At 53.2% G+C, this 9,908-nt stretch overlaps 1 long non-coding RNA gene and 1 other non-coding gene across 2 annotated transcripts in view; one reads left to right on the top strand and one right to left on the bottom strand.

The window, feature by feature from the left end:
• LOC102479580 (uncharacterized) overlaps positions 1-9,908 on the bottom strand; it is a 27,225-nt gene that overhangs the window by 11,444 nt on the left and 5,873 nt on the right. The window lies entirely within an intron of this gene.
• Positions 2,350-2,406, top strand: MIR9771C (microRNA mir-9771c). The gene has a single exon (NR_130592.1). It is a non-coding gene; the product is annotated as a microRNA mir-9771c (primary transcript).

Here is a 9,908-nt window from a genome sequence, read left to right as displayed (position 1 = left end):
AAATGCTTAGAAAAGTGGAATTAAAACCTGAGTTTCGTTAGGTGCAAAAATCTCCAAATCCATCTATAGTGTTTTCACTACACACTTTTTGGGTTTTTCTAGAGGTTTTTGCCTTAGGGTGTGTGCATTTGCCAGAGAGAGACAGACAGGATGAGAGGGAAAGTGAGAAATCACCTCCCAGAGGGAAGACCACCTGCAATCTTCTCTCCTCCCGGGATCTTGGGCACCCACACACACACGTGGCATGATTTTAAAGCCTCTGGGTCTGGGCTTTAAACTGGTGGACCATGTAGGAGTCCAGCGACATAACCTCTACACCGTCTTCTGGTCCCCACTACACTGGAGATTTTTGCTATAGGGCAGGTGCATTCACCAGAGAGACAGAGAAATAGAGACAGAAGGGGGAAAATGTCCCCCGGGGGGGATGACCAAGCCACAATCCCTGCTCCTCTATTCTCCTGTTGGAATTTTGGGCACACATGCACACATACCCAGCATGAGTTTGAAGCCGCTGGGTCCAGGACTCAGGCTGCTGTAGCTTAGGTGGGAGTCCAGCATGTAACCATTGTGCCATCTGCCGGTCCCACTACGTGCATTTTTAATGAACTTTCTGAAGACCCTGCGTTTGTGCTATGGGTCAATTTTCAGCCCCCACTCGGGTCCTCTGTTGGAGCCCTGACCCCTAGGGCCTCAGCGGTAACCTTATCTGAAGAGAGGGCCTTTACTAAAATCACCAAGTTAGAGTGAGTTCCTTAGAGTGGGTGTAGTCCCACGTGATGGGTGTGGTTCTATAGAGGAAAAGGTGTGGGGGGGGAGAAGTGCACAGGTCAAGCCAGGAAGACTCCCTGGAGAAGGCTGCATGCTGCAGGAAGGTCTGACTGCCACCTCCCCAAGTCTTCCTAAGTGACTGACCCCGACAGCATCGTGATCTCAGACACCTGGCCTCCAGAACCCAGAGACGGTGCCTTCTTTTTGCTTCAGCCGCTCAGTTCGGCAGCCTAGCAAACTGCTGCAATATGCTTCTGAGTATGTTCTAGAAGTTCATAGGGTTCATCCCGACGGGTTTAATACAATGCCGCGACTCTCCCCACATCCTTGCCACTGTTTTCTCACTTACGGCACGCGTGGCCTCTTCCATGCGGTGTGTGCCCTTGCCCCGCTCTCTGGTGCCGGGCCCTGCAGGGGTATTTATGTTGTTTCCAGGCTGTCACTACTGACAGCAGCGTGGCAGTCACCTGACCCCACCCGGTCCTCCCCCTGCCCCTGAGCCCTCCTCAGGTGGCTCCTCCCGGGGCGGCAGGCACTACTCCCACCTGGCTGGCTCTTGACGGCTTCCTTTATACGACCTGGCAGCCAATGCCTCTGTCTCTGCCCTGACCCAGACGTCCACGGGTGGAGAGCCATGAAGGTCTGGAACTCGCCTTATCCGAATCACGCCTATTTGCCATGAAAGGGATTTAAGTACTTTAATTTCTTTCCTCTCTTCTATTGTGAGAAGGATTTTCTTCTATTCCTTTTTCAAGTTTCTTTCTTTCTTCCATGAGTAAGAAGGAGAGAGGAAGACCAGCAGTTAGCGTAATGGCTATGTCGCTGGACTCCCACGTTGTCGACTGCGGTTCGCATCCCGGACCCGGTGGCTTAAACTCACACCAGGTGCGTGTGTGTGCGTGCCCAAGATCCCGAGAGGAGAATGGAGGAGAAGGGACTGCAGTGTGGCCATCCCCCCTGGGGGATGATTTCTCGCTTTCTATCTCTCTGTCTCTCTCTGTCTTTCTGGCAAGTGCACACGCCCTATAGTGAAAATCTCTTCAAAAAAAAGGGGGGGGAGAGAAAAAGAGACAGCACCCCAACAGGACTTTGACTCTGCAATCCAGCCTCAGCCCTTCCCAGCCATGGGTCCTGGGGGAGAGTGTGCCTGGTACACTCAGGGTGGGCTCCAGCCTTGGACCAGAAACCTTCTCATGTGCATCAGCCACACTAATTATCATGTCTCACTGCCTTGCCACAGCCTGGCCCCGTGGGAACTGTATTTTGATATCTCCTCATTGGTTATTTTTGTACATAAAACAAACCTACTGATCTGCTTTTTGTTTTAGATTTTTGCCATAGAGCATGTCTCACCAGAGAGAGAAGGAAAGTGAGAAATCATCCCCTGGGGGATGGCCACGCTGGGATCCCTTCTCTTCCATTCTCCCCCAAGACGATTTGCACAAGTGTGCACACATGCCTGAATGTTTTTCAAGCCACCACTAGATCCCATATGGGATCTAGTGCCTTAACTACCACACGACCTGCTGATTTGGCTTAACTACCCCACGACCTGCGGAACCTTTTCTGATCTATCCGGTCATCGGAAAAGTCATGATGCATTGTTACTTTGAAAAATACATCGCGACTTTTCCATCGACCTGGTATTTAACCACTGCTGATGTCTGCTGTTCCCTTTCTCACGTTACCTTGCCTCTTGGATATTCCAGGTAGCTGGGCTCGTTGTCTCACCAAGTGGTGATACTGTTGCCTCATCCTTCCTAGAAGCCCCTTCTCTCTCCAGTGCGTGCCTTACTGAGTCAGTCGGCACTTCCAGGAGAACACTGGATAGTGACCAGGAGGGCTGTGGGTGTCTCCACCTCTCGTTCTCCTACACTGCTCCCGGCTGCTTGCCCACGTGGCTTCTCCAGCCTCCGTTCCCGATACCCCGTCCAGTGCTCCTAAGGGGACCCTGGCCCCTTGGGCGTAGGTAGTGTGTGTGCCTGGAGACTATTTTCCTATAGAAAATGTACATTAGCACGTTCGGTGACGGAGCCCGAATGTACTGCAAGTCCACCATAAACGGGCAGTTGTGCTGCCACGTGGATTCGACCTCAGACCTAATAATATATTTTCTCCAAACTCACTGGATGGGCAGTCATTTCAAAATGATTTGGTCTGTCTTCTTGGAATTTAGAAACACGTTTGAAGCATGATTTGGATTGCCACTTTTTCTTAAGTTTCTTTCTTTCTTCCATGGGTGAGAGACAGAGAAAGAGAGCATGCATTCCTGATGGGTCTTGATGCCGCAGTTTACCCCTGGTCTTCAGCCAGCCCAGGTCACGGGCAAGGGCGTGGAGGTCCCCGGACGCGAGCCAGTTCTTCCCTGTGGGGTCGCCTTTGCAGCTGCACTGCTGCTGGCTTACGGTTTCAAACGATCCTTCACGGAAGCCCGATGCTTCTCCATGTCTATTTCTCTAGCCAGTAGTAGCATTAACGTCAGTTATTGGACACGAGGCCTGTGCTCCAAGTTAAGGATCAGACATGTTTTGAAAGGAATCTTTATACTGTTATAAAAACGGTATTGTTTAAAAATGAAAGTTGCGGGTTGGGAGGAGGAAAATTCATTCCAAATCCTACACCGTTACAAAAATGTGCTTTTGTCCACTCTAGTTTCTGCCCATGGATTCATCTTTTTCAGAATTGCAGTCATGGAGTTTTCACAGCTGAGATATTGCTTCTTTGACTTAATTTCCTCAGTAGGCTCATGGGAGTCTGCATGAAATCACGCTTAATCACGGCATCCGGCCCCTCCGAGCAGCAGCGTAACGTAGTCACCCATTGCCTAACACTGAGCATGAGGTTGCTCCCAGGGTCTCTCTCTCATACAGAGCACCATGGAGGCTTTCCTGCCTCCGGATGACGTCCACAGGGCAGCCCTCCAGTGGAACTGCAGGCTGAAAGATCAGAGCAGGCAGGCTGAAAGATCAGTGGCACAACGGCTGGTGCTACACAGAAGCCGGTCCTACCAGGCCGACCAGGGCCCACGTTCCGACCTGTGCACGGCCAGGCTCCCAGCAGGAGGCAGAGCTGGAGGGAAAGCACTGTGGGGCGACCAGCCGTGGGGTGCGTGCTCGCTCTCGTGCACAGATCAGAAGGCTCTCAGGACCGGTGTCACCCTAGGAACAGGGTACCAGCCGCCACTCAGCAAGGAGCAGCTCTTCACAAACAGGCCCTGAGCGTCGCTGTCCCCAAGTGCTGCTGGCTTCACATGGTGTCTGTCCTTCACCACCTCCTGCAGGACCTGTGGTGCAAGGAAAGGGGCTCTCCCTGGAGAGGAGGCTGCCTCGAGGAGCCCCGTGGCTGTCGAGAGGACCCGTCAATGGCCCTATGCAGACCCTGTGGGACCGTCCCGACTGTGACAGATCCTCAGACCATGTGGGAGGCTGCGCACCAGGGAATATCTCCGGTTTCTCAAAAAGCAAACAATTACACAATGCCAAAGGCCACAATTGGTTCCCTTCACAAACCTGACCTTCAACCATACTCTGATTGGCCACTTCCCATAGCAAATCGGTGAGCTTAGAATCCCTCAGATTTGCATATCCGGCACCTCATGATTGGTCCACAGAGGAACCAATCATAACCCACCTTTTACAATCCTTCATTCAATCACTGCCCGGCCAGCATGTATATAACCACGACCCCTGGCCCACAATCTCCGGACGACCCTGAAGACCCTGAAGAGTTGTAACACCGTCACCTCCAGAAGACCCAGAAGACCCTGAAGAGTTATGATACCGCGGCGTCTCCGGACGACCCTGAAGAGCTGTGACACTGCATCGGCTCCGTGCTGTACCTTGCTGCCCACAATAAACAGACGACACTGAAGACACTGTGTCGTCTCCATGTTGTAACACTGCGCTGCTTGTCCCGGCTCTCACTCCTTCACTCAGGAAACCTGTTCGACTGTCCCCCCAGGTCGGGACACGTGTGACTCTGCTTTTGTTCCAGATAGCGTCCCTATGGTGTTCATTGGTGTTTCCGTACACTGATCGGACGAACACCTTCAGCAGTGATTTTTAAAGGGAAGACATGAAAGCATTCTGCCCGCAGCACCCACTGGAGTGGCAAAAGTCAGACGTCTGGAACGGGAAGCATAGGAGTGGCACAAGTATCAAACCCGGGGAGGGTCTCACGGCAAGGGTGGTTCAGCATCCTGTCCCCAGCAGTGCACAGTGGTGCGCCTGGACAGAGGGCACTTCCCGTCCCCAGCCAGGTCTCCCTGCGCCTGGATCCGAGGCTGCCCTGGCTGCCTCCAGCCATCGTTCACCAGGATTAGCCCTAGAGAAGCAGAGCATTCACTTCCTGTGGCTGTCGTAGCTAACACTGCTTAAAACAGCACCTGTTTCCCTCAGTGCTGACAATCGGAAACCTCGAGTCAAGGGGTGGCGGGTGTGTCGGTCAGCTCGGGCTGCCTGACAGTGCTGTTGGCTGGGCCCTCAGCGCCACCTGCTTTCTCACAGTTCTGGAGTGCAAGATCGAAGCGCGGGTCGGGTGGTTTCCCCATGGCCTCGCTCCTTGGCTTGCGGACGGAGCCTTCTTCCTGGGCCCTCGCACACCACTGTGTGGTCCATGTCTTCATCTCCCCTTTCTAGAAGATGCCAGTCCATCTTAGGACTCGCCATAATGACCTCATTTTAACTGAACTACTTTTTACAGACTAAATAAAGTCACGCTCTGAGGAACTCGGGTTAGAACTTCAATTCGTCAATCTGGGGTGACACGACTGAGCCTCTAACAGCAAGCCCACGCTTCTTCTGGAGTTTCAGGGTGCATCCGTTCCCCTTCCAGAGGCTACCTGCATTCCACGGCTCAAGCCTGTTCCTCAGCTCACCCGGTCTCTGCCTCCACCCTCACGTCTGCGCAGCTGGGCCTCCTGCCCCGCCGTGATTACACGGGCCCCGACTGTGATCCACTCTCCTCCTCTCAGGGTCCTTCATTTAACCCCACTAGCGAAGTCTGTCTCACGGTATGAAGTGATATAGTCACGGGGACCGCGAAGCAACCTATTCACGGCCTGCAGAAACGAGGACAAGGCAGTCATTATTCAGCCGTGCACGCACGGTCCCACACACCCCTGCTGTTTAAGTCACTCAGAGCTAAGCTATGAAGGGGGCACCTTCTGTCAGCTGTATATAAATTCCTAAGAATAGGAACTGACCTTGGCGAGTGATGAACACGAAAAGAATGTGATGCAAACGGGAGAGAGTATGACAGAAGTGACAATTTTAATCCATTTCTGCAAGAAAGTAAAAGCACAAAGGCCGCTCCTCTAGGGCTTTGGGGGCTCTGGGCCTGATCTGTGGGGCGGGGGCCCAACCGCAGAGTGCAGCCTGCAGGGGGCAGTGTACAGCTGGAGGAGGCGGCCGTGCCACCATTGGGGTCTGTTCCCGGTGGTGCACAGCCTTGTGGAAGTGTGCCGGTGTGTCTTCCAGGTGAACGATGAACACGTCAGTCCCATAATAAAACGTAAAACACCGCTCGGGGCCGACGGGTAGCACAGAGGTTAAGATGGCCGGATCCTGCATGGCTGACCGTGCAGGTAGAGTCTTGAACCTGTAGCTTGGAAATGTCAAGTACGTGTGTGCATGTGTGCATGAGCATGTGTGCCCAAGGCCCCTAGAGCAGAACAGACAAGGGATTGTGGCATGGGTCATTCCCTCTGAGGGGTGATTTCTTGCTTTTTCTATCTCTCTCTGTCTGTGACCAGCACACGAGCCCTATAGCAAAAACAAAAACAAAACAAATAAAAACACTCACTTTGATTTAGTCCCTCTCCAAGAATGCCCGTTTTATTATAAAGAAGTAAAAGAGAAACCAGCACATGGCATAATGGTTACATTGCTGGACCTCCTACATAGTCAACTGTTGTTTGAGTCCTGGACCCGGAGGCTTACAACTCATGCTGGGTGTGTGTGCGTGTGTGGCCACGATCCTGAGAGTGCAGGAGAAGGGATTGTGGCATGGCCATCCCTCCTGGGGGGGGATTTCTCGCTTTCTGTCTCTGTCTAGTGCTCACACCCTATAGAGACAATCTCTCTTTAAAAAAAAAAAAAAGAAGATGAAGTAAAAGGAAATGCGATGGATTCCCTGGGAGCCACATGCAGGAACAAGCACAAGTTCATTATACCAGATACCCAACAGAGTGGCTGGTCCCTGGTTGGCCGTGTGGTTTCCAGCACTGCAGTTTGGTGCGCACCAATGGCAACATCAGGCTGTGCCATGGATGTGTATTTCCCCAGAAGCCATGTTGAAGCCTCTTATCTGGGGCCCTAAGGGTGGGACCCTGATCTGGCAGGACTAGTGTCTCTAAGCAGAGACAGAGCTAGAGCTTAAGGCCTTGTGAGCACAGGCCAGATGGCAGCTGCCTGGAAGGCAAAAGAGGTTCCAGAATCAAACTGACCTTGGTGGGCCTTGACCTTGGATTTCCCAGGCTCCAAACGGTGAGAAGTGTCGTTGTGTGAGCCACCCTGTGTGAAGTGTTTTGTTATGCCAGCCTGAGCACATCACACTGGCTGGCGTCCCTTCCCTAACCCCGTGGGTACTTAGGCCCTTGCACCAGGTGTCATTCCTCAGCTGTCAGGCTGCCCCAGATCAGGTGGGACAGACAGCCTCTGCAGTTGTGTTCAGAGGCAGACCTGGCCCAAAACAAACTGGGGCATCTCCCGTTTTCTGCCCCAGCTGGAAGTCCCTGGGGTTGAACATCTTGGGAACTACTGCTCACAGGGTAGGAGTAAAGCGGGTAGGGGAGCTTTGTGCATCCTGTCTACCTGCCGCACCCGTAGGCCCCAGTGGGAGGCTCCCAGCAGACTCTCTAACACTAGGCACAATCAAGACTCACAAACGAGGCCTGCAGGCAACAAACTCCAGGCACTGTCCTCAGGCCCCCAGAGGTGACCTCCTTAGCTTCTGTGGACACATCAGTCTTCTAAGTCTTCCACGCTTAAGCTAGTTCAGGCTGTTTCTGAAGGAGGTTGGGATGAAGACAGGCTCTTCATGCAGGGGCCAATCTTGTCCCTTCCCTTGTTGCTGGCATCATCTGCTGCCTCAGGGCCACAGTGCTGGTTGAGGGCAAATCCTGGAATCAGACTGCCTAGGTTCAAACCCCAGATGTTCTGTGTTGGGCAGACTCCCTAACGTCTGTGTCTCAGCTTCCTCATCTACCAAGAGGAAATAATAAAACACATTTTTTTTTAAATGTTTTATTTTTTGGAGAGATTTTCACTATAGGGCATGTGTGCTCGCCAGACAGACAGAGAGAGACATAGCGACAGAAAGCGAGAAATCACCCCCCAGGGGGGATGGTCACGTCGCAATCCCTTCTCCTCCATTCTCCTCTTGGGATTTTGGGCACGCACGCACACGCGCCCGGCGTGAGTTTTAAGCCACTGGGTCCGGGATGCGAACCGTGGTCGACTACATGGGAGTCCAGTGACATAGCCATTACACTAACTGCTGGTTCCCATAAAACACATTTCACGGGACTGTTGCGAGGGTTAAATAAATTGATTATCTAGAAAGCCCTAAACAAGACTGAAGGGAGACATGAGGCTGCTTCGAGATGTGGAACTAGAAATGAATTCGTTCATCTGTGGGAGAGAGATGGGGCCTAGGTGAGAAATGTGGGGCAGCCTGTCCTGCAGACCAGGGCCCAGGCACTCAGCTGTACCTTCACCCTCTGCCTTGCTCCACGCCCTTACCTTCTCTCCCTGGAATGCCTGCAACAGCTGATGCAATATTTACCAGGCAGATGCCCTCTAGCCACCCCACGTCCCAGGATGAAGCAGGAGAGGCCAGCTAGGACAGGAAGGAAAAGGAGGGTTGTGCTTAGTCAGGGAAACACGATGACAGATAGTGCTGAGCATCAAGAAGTGGGAAGCAGGACTCCCAGAAGATGCAGAGGATTGTTGCACCCCTACACCCGTCCCCCGCAACCCCCCCCCAACTTTGAGGCTTCTCTGAGAGAGTGGTGTTGAAGCTCAGACCTAAGAGTTTGCTGAGCAGAGAAGGGAAAGCAGCTCTCAAACAAGGACTAGCACGAATTGTGTTCTTGCGGATTTCCCGGCTCTCCTCTTTGCCTGCCCCCCCTCCCCTCAGCTCACCCGGAGTCAAATGCCTCCATTAGAAAGAACCCTGTGGGACCAGCAGTTGTTGTAATGGCTATGTTACTGGACTCCCATGTAGTCGCGGTTCAAGTCCGGGACCCGGTGGCTTAAACTCACGCTGGGCATGTGTGCGTGCCTGCCCAAGATCCCAAGAGAATAGAGGAGAAAGGATTGCATCGTGGCCATTCCCCCCACCCCACCCCACCCCCCGCCGCCCCGGGGTGGAGGTGGGGGGTGATTTCTTGCGTTCTGTCTCTCTGTCTTTCTGGTGAATACACGTGCCCTATAGCAAAAACCTCTCAAAAAAAAAAAAAAAAAAAAAGAAAGAAAGAAAAAGAAAGAACGAACGAACGAGCGAACGGTGTTACTGTCATTAAGTGCTCAAAGCCTTCCAGTGGGACTTTCGGAAATGCAAGTTCAGACCTCGGCTTTCTTCCCCGTCTCGAGTCTGCAGTGAACATCTGGCTGATGGCCCGCATGGCCTGACCCCAAGAGCAGGGAACACAGATTGACGAGCATCAGCACTCATCCGAAAGGCGAAACAATTGGAAAGTTTTTAAATAAGTGCTTTAAACATATTTAAGAGAGAAAAGAAATAAAAGTGACAAGACTGGAAAGGGCGGGCGCACCCATTCCCGGCCGGGCGCTCCGCAGCGCGCCAGGGGTTGGTGGCTGCCCGCAGGTCGGGTCTGCCCCGTCCCCTCGCCTCCGCACTGCAGGCCGCTGGCCCGGCCCTTGCATTCAGGGAACTGCGCTGGACACTCGGTGGGGGCTCCACTCCCAGAGCCTGTGGATTTCGGCCCGGCTGCTCCTCCAGAGATGGTTACGCCGGGCTCCAGGGACTCGGCACAGCACCTCAAGGGCCGGAGTACCAACTCCACCTACAGCACGGGCTCTCCCGCGCGGGAGCCAGAAAGAACTAGGAGGCCTCGCCCCTTCTGACAGTAACCAATCAGGAGTGGTCTAGGGACCCGGGCCCGCCCCTGACCGTGG

The sequence above is a fragment of the Tupaia chinensis genome, unplaced genomic scaffold (genome assembly GCF_000334495.1).
Source record: "Tupaia chinensis unplaced genomic scaffold, TupChi_1.0 Scaffold000332_1, whole genome shotgun sequence".
Taxonomy (NCBI): domain Eukaryota; kingdom Metazoa; phylum Chordata; class Mammalia; order Scandentia; family Tupaiidae; genus Tupaia; species Tupaia belangeri.
This window is presented reverse-complemented; position numbering and strand designations above follow the sequence as displayed.